Here is an 18,944-nt window from a genome sequence, read left to right as displayed (position 1 = left end):
ACATAGAATATCTTAGTAAAAGTCAGGAAGTTAATTATAAAGGAGGTTTAAAATAACATCTGATAAGTCTCTTTTTGTAACAGTTTTCAAAATACTTGAGAGTCTCAGAAGTATCCTTCTCTGAAAGACAACACATGCATTTTTAGGTTTGGTTTGGGGTTTTTTAGGGATAAAGATTGAAAATTTGACATATAATGCAATGCTATCTTTGATCATAATTCTGGTTTAAGGAATTACTGACTTCCATGAGTATTCAAATCACTAACAAAAAGCAAAAGATTATGTTAATAAAAGCAGCAGGAATTTTGGATATGGGGTGATTTTACAAGCCTAGTTAAGCATGGTAGGACAGTTATAGAGCCCAGTCAAGTATGGCTGATTGATTTTTATGTGCAAATTGTTATCAACTGTGAAAGCTGGCTGCAGGTTGTTAAAATCAAGAGCCCTGTGCATTCTATTTAGAGAACACTGGTTGCATAATAAATCTGTTTTCCTGCAAAAAGCAGGCAATTAGTATTAATGATTTAATCACAAAGAGCAATAGAACACTTAAAAGTTGCCAGAGATGCTGGGTTGAAAAACACTGTTAAAACAAAGATTATGACGTTACACAGGATGAGCTGGCTGCCCTCAGAGCCTGGAGAAAAAGAGTAAGACCTCAGAGACATGGTGCAGATAACAGCATGATGTGCAACGTACACATAAAGGACTTTTGGACAAAGTGGGAACCCTCTAGATACAAAAATGAAGAAAGGAATACAGCCCACTAATACATAGTGGCCATGTGTTGGGCATACCACATTACAATTTTAGCCTTATATTTTGATAAAATACAGAATTAAGCAGGTGGAGTTAAAGACTCCACATTTAACTGGGAAAAGTTTGGAGAGCTTTCTGTGTGATAGGGGACAAAAAAAGCTTGATTTTTATCCTACCAAAAAAAGTAGCTCATAAAGATTATAGCTATTGTCTCTAAATGCAGCAAAATATACACATATGGAAGGAGCAAACATGAGACAACATATCCAAAACATTTTTATCTGAGTTATTAAAAATATACACTTTGAATATATTTACCTTTTCTTAGATCAGCTTGTCATGATGTTTCAGCTTTGTAGAAGACAACCATAAAGAAGTGGAATACAAGTTTATAATGAAAGTTAAGGAATGGTGGTTGGTCTAGCTTGAGAAACATTTCATGGCAAGAGGGAGTTTTGCAGAGAATGGGGGAAAATAGGCTTAGATATAGGCTACAGGCTTTACACGAAAGGTCTCGTTTCTACAGCAGTGTCAAGCAGGTAGCAGGGATTTTTAATCATGAGTGATGACAAATTGACAAGTAGGATGTGCTGTGATTCATTAGAGTATATTGAGTGTGAATCTACAGAAGAGTCAGTGATATGGCACCATATGAATTAGGATCTAGAGACCTCCCAATAAGGCTTGTCTAAATAACTAGCATCTGAATAATTAATTAGCTCCAAAAGGTGCCTCATGGATACACAATAGAAGATGAAAACCAGTAAAAGAATGATGAAATATATGAGAAAATGATGAAAAGTCTGATGTTGTAGTTCAGATTTTCTGCATCTCAGCCACAGGCCCGATGGGCCCATGGGTACTTTGGTGACCACTGTGTTGTAGTAATGCGTGCTGGATATGTATTACACTGCTCTGAATTGATACTACTGGGTGACAGAACAGATGCTGACCAAAGCTTAAAAAGCAGATTGAGCCTAATTTTTGGAAAATCTGGAAGCAGGAAAAATTCTGGAGAAAACATCTCCTGGCAATAAGTGAGCTTCTGTGCTCCAGGGCATTAAGAGTACTTGTATAGGACAGATGCTGTGAAGAGCATCTGGCTTCTGGGATGCAGGCTTTGGGCTTCTGGAAGAGGAATTTTGTACAGGAGAAGTCAGTTCCTTGGGACAGAGGCATAATCCTCTGTTTTATTCTGTAGCCAAAGTCATCCACTCAAGTAAAAAAAAATATTTTTGGTACCTTTTCCTGCTGACCTTCTGCAAATAATCCTACTACCAATGGTGAATGGAGACTCAGCCAAAGATAGGAGGGAGAGGAGGAATTCAACCTATGGATAAAAACATTATTAAAGTCAGCACAATACTGGTAAGAGCCATCTGAGAGTCATAATATGCTGTCACAGACTATACCATAACTTTCCCTGACTGACACAATCACTCTCACTGACAAATAATGTATAACATTCTCATTACCAGTGGACACTTCAGAAGATGTGCCTGAAAAAGTCCTGGGGTAAAATCAAAAAAAACAGACCACAGTATCTACAAGACACTGTGAGAAATATTTAGAAATGAGAACAGTTAGAAAGCTTAATCATAGTGTGAATTCTCTAAAACAATCAGACAGATTTTGTATTCCAGTGACACAGCTTCTTGCTTAAATACCAGGGATCTGACTGAGATACATTTTAAGCCAGGTCATGCTTTCTTTTTTCTGCCAAATATAATTAAAAATGTATTGAAATGTGCAAGCTGCACTATTCATTAAGCATTTGCAGATGTAACACCATGAGGAGCACTGCTGCTGTTCTGCTTTTGGCACTTGACATTACCATGGCAAAAAACATGCTGAACTAATAGAATGTCTGCACATTGGAAACTAAAGCACGGCTGGGGTTGAGAAAAGCAATTCCCTAAACTAAAAATTATCTGTAATGCAAGTTCTTGGAATTCTCCTTTAACTAAACAAATTTGTGGTGAAAATCTAACAAATAAAGACCAAGACTGGCTAAAAATATAAGCAGGGATTTTTTTTGTCTTTCTATTGATTCTGCAAGTTTGGATTTCTGTTCTTGTTTAGAACTAACCCAGGATTATAAAATTTTAAGTCCTTCACAAATTTTTCTTTTTATTTATGAAATATGTTCAAACATCATCTCAAGTTATGAAGTTTGATTTTAAACCTCAATATCATCGATAGCAATATGAATTCAAGACCTGGAAGAATTCTTCCTCAAAGGTGCAGGTTGGATAGGGTTGCAGTTGATAGGGTAAGAGCAAGAAGGTACTTAAACACATACTTAATACCAGAAAAAAGTAGACTCATAGAATCTTTTAAGTTGCAAAAAGATCTTTAAGATCATTGAGTTCCAATTATTATTTTAACATTTCCAAGTCAACCACAAAAGAATGTCCCTAAGTGCCATATCTACACATCTTTTAAATACCTCCAGAGATGGTGACTCAACTGCTTTCCTAGGCAGCTGTTACAGTGATTTGCAACTTTTGTGATGAAGAAATTTTTCCTAATATCCAGTCTAAACCTTTTGTGCTGCATCCTGGGGCCATTTCCTCTTGTCTCATTTCTTGTTTCTTGGGAGAAGAGACCAACCCACACCTGTGTCTAACCTCCTGTCAGGAAGTCGTACAGAGTGATAAGGCCCCCTGAGTCTTCTTTTCTCCAGTATAAACAACCCCAGTTCCCTCAGAGCTTCCAGCTCCTCTTCTTTGTTGACCATGCTGTGTGCATGGATCCCACCACCTTATTTTTGTGACTGAAATGAACTTGATCACATTCAGTAAAAGCTTGGTTCCCTGCTCTTCTGGCTCAGCAGAATTCCCTATTTTGCAGCTTATTTCTAGATCTCTGCTGTGGCTCTGGCCAGTGATACAGGGTTTTTTAAGCCAAATCTTAATTTGAATTATTCTTATTGGTAGGTTGTCAAGCCTCAGTTTGAATTCTTCTTTGAGAATCTTAGAAAATCCTTTTAATGGAGTTGCCATCAACATAGTCTATCTCCTGTAATATGAGTCATTATTGTCTCTTTTTTCTTCTTTTCATTCATGGAAAAGAATCTCTCATCATTAGTTTAATGACTAGAGAAGCACTCCCCATGTGTTCTTTTTCTCAGTAATAAGTAAGTCTTATGTAGTAAGACACAACATATCAGACACTTCCCTTGGCAGACAGTGATTCCTGTTTACTGAAAACTCCCTCACTACAGGTTATTTTTACAAAGTGTATAATAATTTTGATGTGTTATAACCCACGAGTAATTTTGAATAGTAGCTTATCTCAGTCCAATGTTGTTCCTGGCTGATGGCCTGGCAGCATTATCTAGATCTAGAAAGGTCAAAAACAAATTCAGTGCCAAAGTAATGATAAGCTGCAGGTGGGACTGCAAGCTTTCCAAATCACATAAAATGCCAGGAAAAATTTCCAAAAAGATTTTTTAACTTTTAAAAAATGATTGAAATAAAAATCATTAATATATACGTGATATGTAAGCAGCAGAAGAAAAACTGTAACTTTTGCTGTCTGTAAATTAATATATTCATCAGAATTTTTAAAAACATAATACTAGAATCAGTGAAATATTGCCAGATCTTGTTCTGTATTACAAGTTCTTTTCAGTGAATGTTGTGGCCCAATATTTTTTTCTGTACGTGTTATGTGAATATTTGGAAATATTTTTTACAATCAGAACAGTGAAAAATACATATTCTTATGATGTATAGACTTCTCACCCCTTAAAGTCTACAATAAATCCAGAACTTTGTGGTTACATATGAAGAAAAAAACACCTGTGAAAAATTCATAGATGGAGAAAAGTCAAAAGCTTAAAGAAGAGACATACTAGTGGGAGCAAGAGACTACAGCTAGGCAGTGAAGTACCCAGGCCCAGTGTGGCTAGTAAAATGGCAGTGGAAAATAAAAAAGACAGCCCAGCAAAGCCCAGGTCTATGCAGGATGTTCAGAAGGAGCCGAGTGCTGGAGCCTTGCTCCCAGCCAAGTGCGGAGAGTCAGGGGGAGCTCTGCTCTCGTGCAGCACTGCCAATGCCCTTGACATTTCATTCAGGTCTATCTTTTGCACCTGTGCATGATGAGAGGTTCATGGAGATGTGTCCATGTCAGATCATAGAAAAAACCGAACAGAGGTATTGAAGGACAGATATGTGCCAGCTCGAAGTGCAAAGACATTAAGAAAGAAAAGCTGAATTACCCCATATCATATTTTTTTTCCTGTTTCCAAGACATTTTACATTAGTCTTGCTCATGTCTTCTTTTTCAAATGGGTGAAAATACTTAGTTTAATTTGGAGCCTACAGCTCTGATATATCAGGTAGTCAGGAGCTGAGACTGTCACTGGAAAGCCCACAGCTATGGCCAGAACTGTAGCAGCCTGAATTGCCACTTGTTTCTCTCCTTTCTCTTTCCAAATAATCCATGCATATCATTACCCTTTGAATGAAACTTCTTTTTTCCCAAAAGGTTTAATTGTCATCTTGAAAGATCTACAGTTTCATTCAAACTTGGGAGTGCTTCTGGAATGGTTATTTTTGTTGATGGTGGTGTTGATATGAAAAGCAGCATACCTCAAGGTGTTTCTCCAGCAGATGGTGAAAAAGATTTTATGATATGGTTGACTGTAACAGTAGGAGTAGTTCTTATGTTCCTGGGCAAGCTGATGTTAAAAAACCCAAACATTTTCATGATTGCAAGGATGTTTAAGCAGTTCTCAGGATAAATATGGCAATATTTACTGTTATACCTGCAAGTTATAGTTTTCATATAGCAATAGCTAGTTTTCTCCATCTTGCTTCTTTGATGGTATTGAAGTAAGACGAACAGCAAAGATTGCAATCAGACTTTTTATTACTGTTTACAAGCACTAAGTGATGAAAACTAAATGAATAATTATTTTTTGCATTTTAGTATCAACAGATAACAAGTATCAGTACCAACGGCTTGGAAATGTCGTCATTTCTGAGGATGCTGTGAAAAACGGGGCATAGCACACATACAGAGACATTTGTTAATAACTTGAGACTGCTGTATCTATATGGCTCATGAGGCTGCTGTGTGGTTACTCAATACCTGTGCATCTCAGATAAATGTACACAGTCATAGCTACTTCCCATGGCATTCAGAATAAATTTATTTAAGAATGAAACAGTGCACAGATTATCAATGGAGGTGGATTTTCTATGCGTATGTTCAGTACCTGCAAATTTTTGCCATAGTTTAAATAGAGCATATCAACCCCTTATCATTCATCTTTCATCTTTGTTCTTCAGGCTCCATTATATTTCCTTTAGGTTGGATCTGGAAACTAGCGAAAACTTAGAAAAATACTAAATATATTTCTAATTTGATACTTATTACAATCTAATTTGGAAAAAAAAAATTTACTCCCATTAACCTCAGGGCTGCTCTGAAATGCTTTTCAGCTGTTGGAAGGGTTAAATGCAGAGTAAACACACATAATTATTGAGGTTGATAGTAAAGACTTCATTTTGAGAAGTCTGTTTGGAAGATATGTTTCTTTCTAGCTATTATATTTTACAAATAAAATGAATAATAATGCAAATATTTATTAATTCATATTTTGCATTAATCACTTCTGCCAATGTATGGGCTTTAGGAGTCTATATTGAAAATTGTACTCATTAATGCTATTGAAAAGCTTTTGTATTCTGATAATCATTGAAGTCATCTGATATCTATTATTTTTTGAAGTTTTTCTAACGCTGTCTTTCCTTTCCCTGTTGCAAAGAAGGTTGGTTTCCTAACAACAGAAAAAGACTTTGTTCTCAAAAATATGTCTCAAAATATACTGCATGGTACTTTTCTTTGTGTATGCAATTTAAGCACATTTTCCCACAATTAATTGTATTCTTTAGTTTATTAACTGTTAGAACCAAGTCTTGAAGTGCAGTAAATTGTACAATACTTAGAATTGACTATATTTGCTGCTGGTTTACTTGAAAAATAGAATTTTCTGATTGAGATATGTGCAAAATCATTCTGACTTAACCCCCGCAATCTTGGTGTCTACTCCATTTTCCATGGAAAATTTAATCAAGTTTAATTAAATCCGGAACTGGAAATTAGTGAGCTAGACACTTAAAAAGTGATGTTATGAAAATACTGTCACTATTTTCAAAGCAAACTTTTGTTTGTGGGTGTGTCCTTTTATCCCACTCTCTAGGATCCACATGATCCCTGACAGCTGCTCTGGGGCACACCTGCTTTAGCAAGTCCCCATGGTTTGCCAGACCCTCTCTGCTAATTCACCTCTCCCCATGCCGCTCCAGTTCCGGAACTTTCCACAGAATGTTCTGATTTGGAAGGGACCCACAAGGATCATCGAGTCCAACTCTTAAGTGAATGGCCTGTATGGATATCAAACCCACAGCTTTGGTGTTATTCCTTCTTCTTCTGGAATACACCAACAAAAGCATTCAGGCTTTATGTCTGCAGGTGCTGAGATGCTGCTGGCTTATTTTGCGTGAAGCGCATTTGTTGTGGATGGTGTGAGCAAGTATCACCAGGCTCTGCAGCCCATGTACACTGTGACCATTTGCTTCTACACTCTCCTTTGCCATGGCAAGGAGTCCTATGATCCTCAGAAGGGCAATTTGCCACCTCTAACTGCCTGGCCTCCCCATTACATATCAGCAGAAGTAAAGGTAGGATTTAGGGCAAGAAATAACTTAAGAGCTTTTACTTTCCATAATTTATTTTTCTACAATCTTGTCATAAGTACCTAAACACTACTAACAATTCTATCCCTTTTTTGTTTATTGGTTTTGTGGGTTTTGTTTGTTTGTTTGTGGGTTTTTTGTTTTTTGGTTTGTTTTTTGTTTGGCTTTTTTGGTTGTTTGTTTGGTTTGGTTTGGTTGGGGTTTTTCTTTTGTTTTGGTGGGCTTTTTTGTTGTGTTTTTTTTTTTTTTGTGTGTGTGTTCTGAGGCATAAAGAATTAAATAGGATAATTCCTATTCAAATGTCAAAGTACTGAGGCAAACAGATAGTAATAGACTTCCACTCAGACATTATGATTACTTAAATACATTGCTATGAAAAGGCAAACAATCAGCAGAGTTCTTTAAAAAGTTCAGTGCAAATTAGTTTCTGGCAAGGACTGTGTGCTGTTCAAGGCTTCGTTAAAGCCTTTCATTTATGAATTATGTCAGGAAAATCAAAGGATGCTATGTATGCTATAAAATGAGACAAAAACCTCAGAAGCCCTCCCAGGGCATTGGGCAGATCATTTAAAGGTGGTTCTGAGGACCATCATCTATCACTGCCTCGGGCTCACAGGTAGCAGCAGGACTTGGGAAGTAAAGGCATAAATCGGAAACGAACATTTCTGTGTGTGCCCCTCCAGAGTTTAATTCTAATCTGCAAGAGCATTTAAAATGTGAAATACCAACATTTATTCTCCCCATCTTTCAAAGGAAAAGTGTATTTGAGGACATGCAGCATCATGCTAATTCCTGTCTGTTGCCTCTGACGACAGGTGGCACTGGAAATTTTCACATGCAAATCTGTTGAGCTTAACCTTCAAGTGCAGTCAATGCGGGATGAGTAGATGAATAGACAATGCAAAGAAACATTAGAAAGAAAATGGAAGAAAACAATTCCTGTTAATCAATATGCCCATGTTGAAAGCATTCCCTCTGTACTTTGTAAACTGCATTCCTCCTGCAAGCAATGAAACGAAAGGTAACAGTGTCAGGGTGAGTTCTGACCGTGCTGCCTGCCCCAGTGCTGGAGTGGTACTGACCTCTGCCAGCCCTCTGTTCAGAAAGTCAGCATCAGTAGGCTTCATCTGGTTCACACTAAACACTTCCTCAGGACCTCTGGCTGGCTCAGACAGCATGAACGAAACCCAGTCACAACACCTTGGAAAAAAAATTTACACAGTAGGCTGTGGCAAGTGTTCCATTTTATTTGAAACCATTGGTTCCTGGAGCCATTATTTTAGACTACTCAATGATATTCTGCCTCTGGGGCTTTTAAAGAGGATTGCAAGCCAGCAGGCATCATAGATAGGCTTCCACTCCTGGACCAGGCTAGCAGAGAATAAACCTGAAAACGGAATACCTGCTTCCATATGGGCAAACAGCAAAGGGAAGGTGCAGGAGAAGGACTGTGGAGGTTTCACTGGTAACATTCCTTCACTCAGTGACACTCTTACAACATAGCTGGATTTTTTTTTTTTTTATTAAAACACCTAAATCGCCTTAAATAAAATGTGAAAAAACTCAGATTGTGTTTTGCCTGATGGAAAAAATCCTTTGTAGGCCTTGCAGCTGATAGCGAGTGCAGAACTTGAAATCCCTGGAGACTGGGGCTGTAAGGAGGAGAAGGGGAAGTTTGCTGAGTGGTGCAGAGCCTACAGCAGCCATCCACCAAGATGTAGCAGCTGTGCCAATTGCCATCATGCTTTTCAGCATGCATTTCCAGCAAGAAACAGGAGCCCATATTCCTTGAGACTTCAAATAGCAAAGAGGAGTGGGAAATCCTGCAGCTGTGCAGTTTTCACCTCAAGGCCAGTCTCACACCCTGGAACCTCTTGTGTCATAGGAATAGAAGAGGAGAAGGAGAGAAAGTAATCGGAATCCTCCTTGGACCTTGGCTGAAGTCTCTTTCTCTGGATCCAAGGTGCTTCCCAAGTCATCTGTGCCTCATTTCCTTAGCAAAGAGAGTGTGTACAATTGTTTTCTGGACAATTAATTTTTTCTTAAAGGATCTCCATCATTAGGCTCACAGCAAAGAGAACAATTTGAGGAGGAGCCCATATTTGTGACCCTCATTAAGAATCTCCCCTTGAGAAAAACTTTTGTGTGGCTATATCTAGCTAATGGATATAAACCAACAAGTACATCTAGAAAATCACACCCACTACAGCAGAACAGGGAAGAAAATAAATACCACATGGCAAGCATCACACATATTTAACAAACTAGCCAAATATGCTCAGCACTACAGTGCTAAGAACAGTACAGGAAATTATATAAGGAAAATCAGAAGAGGGATAAACATATAAACTCAGTATTTCTCAGCAGAGTTTGATGGAAAAAGTTGTTTTAAAGCTTTCTTGTGGCATTTTAATGCAATTTACATTGACACCTGACAAATGATTGCTGAAAATGTCATTCAACATATGTTGCAAATTTTCATAACAGATTTTGCAATGCCTGTGATATTAAATTTGCATCACCAGTCTTATTTTTTTAAAACAAATAACAACAATTGGAAAGCACTAAAATGATTACCAGGAAGAAATATTAAAAAAATTCCAATTCATTTTATATTTTCTAAGACCTCTGCTATTTCCTGAAGTCCCCATTCATCTCAGAATTTTGAGCTTGTTATGTTGTCAAAGCTTTCACTCTTGATTAACATATGTCTTCCTGAATATTAATTTGTGTTTCGGAAAGCACACTTTTAAAAAATGGTTTTGTAAAGTGGTATGAAATTTTCCTCTAAGATGCTTTGATACTGAAGATTCTTATATATATCTGAAATGGACGTTTTCTTTTGCACTTAATATTTTCAGTCACTATTTGGGTGCAACAGAAGAGATCCAGCTATTATGAGAGGCTAGCTTTGCAAATATACTTTATTATTATTATTGCTCTGTCTTACCTATTACTCAAATGGGCTCATCAGTAAAACCTCTTTCTGAAATCACAGGCACTACAAAGGACTTGGGAATTTCCTATCATTCCTTTCAGCAGCTTGATTATATGGAGCAGGTCTTGGCTCCCTACTGCCTTTGCACATTTTCTAAACAAGATTTTCATGTCAACAACATATAATATACTTCTGTGAAAAGAAGTTGTGGAGCAAGCAGCTTTTGCTGACCCAGTCCATCTGTTCCCTTTTGTTCTTTGTGGCTGGAGCTCTGTTTCTTTTTCATCCTGGACTTTGACCAGGATTTTATCATCAAACCATGCTTTAAAACTGTTCCTATGATGAATATTTGCTTAATTGATTCAGATTTTTTTTTGTCATCACAATGAATTGATTAAGAATTGTGGCTTACTGCATCATACTAGTAAGGGGAATTGTTAGGTTTTAGTTTAAAACTTGTAAACTACATGATCCTTCACTGCCCTGATGACTTTGACTTTGCATTTTATGGCATAAAATGCAGAAATTACTGCTTTTGCATGAAATGACATCCTGCTTTTCTTCTAAGCCCTGATATTCTTGACAGAAAATGTATCGAGGTTTTTTTTCACTAGCTTTGAATGCTCAGCACCTGCCTGCTGGCTCAGTTAGCAGAGTTGCAGGCTAAGCCTGGGGAATCTCAATATCATGTACATTTTGTCAGAACATTGTCTTTTTCTCAACCTGCAAAATATGAGGTTAACAAAAATTAAATCTTCCTGAAGGAGAATTAGAAAGACTGAAATGTCTGATCATTGAACATAGTTTTTTATCATGTTTCTCGGGTTTTTCTCATCCATGCAGTGACAGCAGTGTTGAATATTAATTTTACAGGCAGACTAGTTTTTGCAGACAAATACTGAGCAGCAGATCCTGGTTTTTTGAATTACTGAAAACTTCATGAGAGAAGTTGAATCCTCGTCCTACTGGACTGAAGGAAAAAAAAAGCCTCAAATCTCCTCAGAAGCATATGCATAGTGGATTTGTGTCTGATCTGTAATGAAGTCAATATTCAAACATACTGTTAATGTACTATTAATATTATACTGGGAGAGGATAGTTTTGTGGCTGTGGAGAGAATTGCTTAATCTTCCTTTATGCTTGTGAATAACTACGAGCCAGTTAACCAGCCTGATGATTTGTGTATGATAGCACATTGTTTTTAGATTTAAGGCATAATTATTTATGGCTTGTTTCTCCCATTGCACAAGAGAAAACACACATAACAGCAAGAATTTGTGAAATAAAATAGAAATAAAATTAACTTCCCTGATCATCAAAGGACCTGTCCTAATTTATTTTTGCTACTGCTGTGTGCCTGCCACAGATGTTGGGATGTGTCCTGAATCTCATTGTATGAGTTCCACCAAGGCAAGGAATCCTGCCTCTGGGAAATCTACAAGATGTTTCTTTACTTTCAAATGTAGAAACAACTCAGCTGACATCATCTTTTCCATTAAAATACAAACTGAGGAGATATTTCAAAGATAATCTCCTTAATACCCCAAAACTTCATTGAAATTTAAAGGTACAGCTAATTGTTCTTTGTGTGAAAAGACACTAACTGGGGAAACAGATTTCATTTTGCTTCAGCACAATTGTCAAGTAGTTTTCCCATGGTCTTTTATGCTATTTAGATTGTTCTTCTGGTTACAACACTTTATTATATGTCATTAAATTAATGAAAGATTGATTTATCTCATGATGCTGAGTGAAGTAGCAGATGAAATTCCACATTGATAATCACAAAATAAGTTTTCTCAGAGAAAAAGAAAATAAGCTATACATACCTAATGATGAGTTTTAAGTTAACCATTACAACTTTGAAAGAAGATCTTTAAGCCATCTTGAACAGGATTCAAAAACATTATCTCCATCCTTAGAAGGTGTAGAAAGACATTAGAATGTCTTAACAAAAAGATTGAGAGAAAATGATGAGTGGCTATACCACTGAATACCTCTTTGTATAGTCACATCTTTATACCAAGCTTTTCTGAACTCAGATAAAAAAAAAACATAGCAGAAGTGAAATAGGCAGAAAGACATGCAGGATGGTCAGAGTTATAGAACAGTGTCTCCTCAGGAACCCTGAAATGGATCAAGCTCCTCAGTCAAGAAAAAACATTGACTCAGAAATGACAGAAATGTCTCAAATCAGGAATGAAATAGAGATCATAGGAAGCAGTTAATCAGCATTTTGAGCAGCATAACTCTAGAGGCAGTAATGTCAATATTCACACAGAGAGTTTAAAAACAAACTGCGCTCTTTTCCATAATGGGTCTAATTACTGACCCATTGCCAGAGAATATAGTTGCTAAAACTTTATGTGGCTTCAAAAGGCGATTAGGCATACTTTTGAAATAATTTTTTTAAAAAAAGAATCCATCAAAGGCAATATAAACCCAGATATACAATCTCTAAGTTAAATCCTTAAGTTCCATACTACTGAGACCTAGAGGTAGTAGAAATGTGCCTGTACACTTGGTCTGTTCCCATACCTTTGCCTAGCATTTGTGTTTAGACATCACACAGGTCCACATTGTAAAGTTCAGTGCAAGGAGAGCATTTCTCACATTAATAGTAATATTTATTGTAGTAATAATAATATATGAATAGTAATATTAATTTCTCCAATAATAGTAATAGGAGAGCAAGCAAAAAAGCATCAACAGAGAAACAAAGTGGTCTTCAAAGAGGTTTTTTTATATTGTGTTCCTAGACTGCAGTGTGTTGTAAAGATGGGTGAGAATGGAGAAACTGATTGGAAATTTCTTGGGCCAACTCATTCACTTGGATGGGTAAGTCTGCTAGGAGGGGAGGATCAGTGACCATTTGTTCTGTCTGAAAAGCTGCTCCACATGGCGGGTCAGTCACTAATTACAGCATCATGGTTCTGTACCTCAGTGATGAGCATGGCCACTGGGGTTTTATGTATGACAATTAGCACGGTCTAATGAATATAATGAAAGGCCTTAGGGTTTGACCTTCAACCCTGGGGCATAATATTGGCCACTGGGCTACCTGCTTTGTGCAAAGTGAAGCTACCTAGGCTTAATTGTTTCATACAAACAAAACATCTTCTCTCAAGTATTTCTGAAAACTGTGGAGATTTCACATTAATCAAAAAGACAGTGTCTTGGGACTCTGTTTCCAAACTGAGAGAGTATCTGATGTAAGCCTGGAAGCAACAAACACTGTGCAGGACTAATGCTAAGTGTGTATTAAGTCATGCCTGGCATAAATACTGAGAGCCTCAGGAGTGCCTGACAGCTCCCAGATCTGGTTGTACTTGCTGGCTGCAAACTTGTTCCATGCCATGCATGGAAGGCCATTGCCTTTATGGAAGATGTTCAGCTCCTTCACCCCTGTTCTCATTGCAGGGAGAAGTTCATTGTGTCGGAATGGAATGACCCTTGATCTAACAGGTCCTGGAATCACCCTGAAGTGCGGGATGTGCTGCTAAAGTACTGCTTTCCCAGTTAGGGTTAACGAGACAAGTTAAAGCGTTTTCAGACATTGCAGGAGCAAAACAAGGAAGGGTAAATTTCATTTTTCTAGACCTTCTGTCAAAACTTTTGGTAAAGCCAGGAGAGTTCCCTTTGGACAGTTCAGATGTTTTTATGCAATGTGTATCTAAGTAGATAATAGTCCTTGGCTGGTAAGCATTTGCTATTATTATTCTGTGAAATAAAATCTGCAATTTTCTTCACAAGATTTAACTTGGGGCATAGCTCTGTGTTTTCACTCTACTTGTAGTTTACAGGTCTCATTTGTAAACATAACCATTAAAAGAAAAATCTTGCCTAATTAATAATTTATTGTTATTTCTTCTGTTTCAAATCTAACTGCATCCAATTTTCTACTTCCTACAGGGTGCTCTGACCCTTAATTAGTCTGGTAAAAGGATTTGTTGGTATCAGACCTATTTTCAGGTATGCCAACCACATCATGTATTATGAATTCTTTTTAATATATGCTTGTTTATATTGCAGAATTATCAGAATCCCAGGAAAAGCCAAATATAACAAAAACTCATTTTTACTTTCTTTTATAAAATATTTTTAGTTTGATAATCAATTGATGTTTAAAAAATAAAAGGTGCTCTTGTATACATATTCCCTACAGCTGTGACTTGGACTTACGGGTTCAGGACTCACTAGTTAAGATACACAATACAATCCATAGGAGGTGAGGATCCTGTCAATTAGGAGATCCATGGTAGGTGTAATTTTACACATTTCTTGAGCTTCTCAGGGAGGTTTTCATAATTATTTAAAGAGCTTTTAAGCAATTAGCCCTTTTGAATGTCATTTTCTTGTATCCTTAATTAACAATATCCTTAATTAACAGAGAGATTTAGAAAAAAAATTTGATGAAATGATACATTAAAAATTTTGAAAATATTAGATTTTGTAGTTGCCTTGAATTTTTATATCTTATGTTTTAAACTGATCTCATTATTGTGAAAGAACTAAAATATTTAATAGAATGTGACAAAAATGTAATTTTCCCTGTTTAAATAATGTGCTGATGTCCATTTTTTGAAAACAGAAGATGGTCCTCCTCTGTCTCTATCTGAAAGATTCTAAATTAGTATTTCCTTTGGTATTGAGAGTTCGTAGTGCTTTGATCTATGAGGATGTTGCAAAAGACCCAAGCTGAGACAAGTTATTAAATTTTGACAGCTTTACATAATGTGATTCCATGAAGAAATTAATTTTGTATAATATTTATTTGCTACACATCAATCTGGCTTTATATTCCTAAAGTGAATCTTACAACAATGAACTGGGAGATTCATTTTTTTCAGTGTAAATGGAAATAGTTCTGCATTTTGCAAATGTTAATGTTGATGAAGCTGCACATCATGGAGAAAATGTAATATGTATATATGGAAAAAATTGATACTAGGGGTTTTTTCCATTTGTCAAAAACAGAAAAACATGTGACTTTTTGTTCCTGGAGATCAGCAAAAAAGAATGAACAGTATCTTACATTTATAATAAATAAACTAAATGTTAGATTTACATTTTTCAGATTACTTTCAGTAGTAACCTGAAAGCTGAAAAGGTGTGAAAGGGTAAGGTATCCTCAGGAGCAAAACCAGATGTTCTTGAGTCCTCTTTTCTAGCATGCCATGGATGCTATGGTAAGGGATACTTCAGAGCATTAACCCTCCTATATCTTCTTATTCATGTTACCTCCATTTCCCTCAGTGCTTCATCTTCTATGCTGACAAACAAACTATTTAAAGAAAAATGGAAGATTCTTAATTAAAAAAGAAGCTGAAGATGAAAGTGCTCTTTTTATCTCGTATGAATGCTCTATGAACATCATTTATTTTTTTGTTTCTAAATCAACACTGCATAATAATTTAATGCATTTATTGATCCTTTAGATTCTCAGTAGTACTCAGACCTTCTACATAATTTAGTCTAAAATGTAGAAGGCTAAGAACCAGTGGAAGTAAGCTATGGAAAATGGTGTAATGGCTCTTATTCTATGAGCCGTTCTATGAGCATCTCAAAGGATGGAAATACCTGCCCTTGTTATGAAACACTCCTTCTTTTTCAGCTGTATGGGTTTTTTGCTTTTTGTTTTTTGTGGGATTTTTTGAGAGTGACAAAGCTGGCAAGAACTGGAAGCTGCAATCTTGAAAAGAAATTGAATCCTACTGCCAAGAAATTGAATAATCATGCCAGAAAGGGTACCTATCGGATACTATTTACTATTGGTAACAACCTATATTTGCTCTGTTTTCCTGTTCAATTAGAACATGTTTTTCTCTTGACATCTTTAACTGGGATGTTGTGTTTTAAAAAGAGGAGAAAGGGAGGGAAAGAGAAAAATCATCCATATGGAGAAGAAAAATGAGCAAATACAAAAAATCAAAGCATGTAGAAACAGCCTGAGGTTTTTTTAATGTAGGTTTCAGGAAGGTGCTACTGTTAAAATAATTCATCTGCTATGTGTAAAGTGCATTGCAGCCATCAAAAAATCTTTTTCTTGCACATGGTAGGAGACATGCACCAGTAAGGTAGACTGGGGATGGGTCTAGCAAACAAGTTCTCAGTTCTGCAGCTGGGAACCATCCCGTCTTTCTTTGGAGTGAGGCAAAAAGGAAAACATAGTAAAAAGTGCCACAGTGATGCACTCAAGACAAGGCAAAACCAGACAATAATTTACCCTTGTGGTAGAGCTTAGAGAGACACTGCAAATCCATTTCTTAATAATAAATTCAATAGTGGGGTGCTTTGGATGCATAATCCTAAATGTTTGTTTAGTAGCTGACCATGTTCATTACTTTTTAGTGATGTCAACAAACCTTCACAAAAAGTAACAAATCTATAAACCTGGTACTCTTGGAAAAGAGTACCTGCCTCATACATGCACTAAAATAAGCATTAGCAAAGCTGAAGTAGGCAGATTCTTTCTTTCCATGTAAGAAAATAGTCTTAGAAGAAAGCGGGACTAGTACATGGATTGAATGAGTTTTCTTTTTATCCCTTGAAATAATATACTTGGTCTCTGAATAGTCATTCTGCGGAAGCCTGCATTCTATAAATTACTGTATCTCTAAATTTTTCTTAGATAATAATCCATATTAGTATACCAAGGTTTCTAGATAAAAATAATGTAAGAATCAAAGCAAGATCAAGAAAAAAGGCAGAATACGCATTGCTAATAATTTCTTTAGCTATTCACAAGGCTATGGATTTTGTTTCTGCCATTTCAATTATTCTATCTACATTTCATTTTCCTTCCCAGTAAGAGGATTATAGCTCCTTTCTAAAATTAATTTGGTGTCTATGGATAGTTGCATTTTGCTAGGTCCAGTCAGTGAGGCTAATTTGATATACCGAGTCACATTATTGAGGTCAGGAAGGAATCCTTAGATGACTTCATTTCATCTCCTGCATCCTTTGGGTTATATATTTTTCCACAGGTGTTAAACTTACTGGTTGTGCATGAATTAATTGTTCCATTGAATAAGACATAAAATAGTGAATCCATTTTTTTCAGTATATTGTACACTGCTTATTCACATTTGCAGTCACAAATAAGGAAATAACTGTCAATTTGTAACCATAGATTTTTGTTTAAGAAGAACTTTAGGATCTTGTATTCCCTGGTTTTTAGTTTGATCTTTTTTTACTTTAAACTATTTCTCAGGAACTGGTGTGTGTGTACGTGTGTGTTATAATTACCCTTCATCTTTGTACGTGTTTTTAAAATACAGCATTAGAACTTGCATATTTTCCATTCCATACCTAGAAATTGCCTTCCTCAACTTATTTACTGCTGTCTATTTGTACAGTGAAAAACGTCTTATGCTGTTTCCGTCCATTCCTCATCTTGGAAGTTGATGTTCTCTTCTTTGGTCCATGAGATTTGCAAATCTATCTTAGACTCATTCCTTCCCTTCACAGTCTCCTCCAGTATGGCAGTCATGTCTTCCCAGACACAAAAGTTTGAAACTGGCTACATTAAACATACATTTTGCTCAACAAATTATTAAAGGTTCCAATTTATCTGCACAGCTGTTCTGAATTTATGGTGAATTATTATACTCCCAGTGTGGTCTATTCATCTTATAACTAAAAATAAGTGTTATTTCATATTTCCTCTGAATAAAGACTAGAAATTGTCAAAGGTTGCTGAGCCTGTGGGGAACCTTGCTCATATGCCCTGGCGATTCCATCTGAGAACAGCATTTGAAAATCTGAAATACAGCCCTATTTTTAATATCAGAACACAGGGTGCTTGTATGTCAGATGCCTGGTGCCATTACCTCTAATAATCAAACCTGTAATTTTCTCAGATAATTAAACTGAATCATTTGACAAGATACATTTTCTAGGAAAGCATGTCAATTGCTTGCATTATATTTTTACTCTTTGTCTTATATTAATTGCAGTCCTTTATATTCATTATTTTTTGAATCCCTTATGAGCTCTCTCATTATTTTCCCCAGGGCTGATGTCTAGCTAACCATCCCATAGTCATGTGGGTCAGCCAGCACACTCTGGCTCAATGGTTTCAATGGCATATTTTATTCGTTTGTATTTTCTCTGGCACGCAGAGACCTAATTAAAATCGGTACCAGGGGGTGAGAGATGTCCTCTATCTATAATTACAGTAAATGGGGTGGTAATTTTAAAATGTTTTCTCCTAGAAAAATCTCCTGAATTAGAGCAGAAAAGCTTTGAGATTATAAATTTAAATATAATCCAAAAAATTATTATACAATGTTATGAAGAATGCAATAATCAAGTAATGAACTAAGGGGAGCTATAAACCCCATTTTTAAAAAGGGAAATAAGGAAGATCTGCATAACTACAGGCTGGTCTCACCTTTGTGCACAGCAAGATCATAGAGCAAATCCTCCTGGAAACTATGCTAAGGCACATGGAAAACAAGGAGGTGATTGGTGACAGCCAACATGGCTTCAACAAAGGACAAATCATGACTGACAAATTTGGTGGCATTCTAAAA

The sequence above is a fragment of the Corvus kubaryi genome, unplaced genomic scaffold, assembly GCF_017639235.1.
Source record: "Corvus kubaryi isolate FWS band 111438036 unplaced genomic scaffold, C.kubaryi_AGA036_p1.0 split1-131, whole genome shotgun sequence".
Classification (NCBI taxonomy): domain Eukaryota; kingdom Metazoa; phylum Chordata; class Aves; order Passeriformes; family Corvidae; genus Corvus; species Corvus kubaryi.
Note: the sequence above shows the minus strand (reverse complement) of the source record.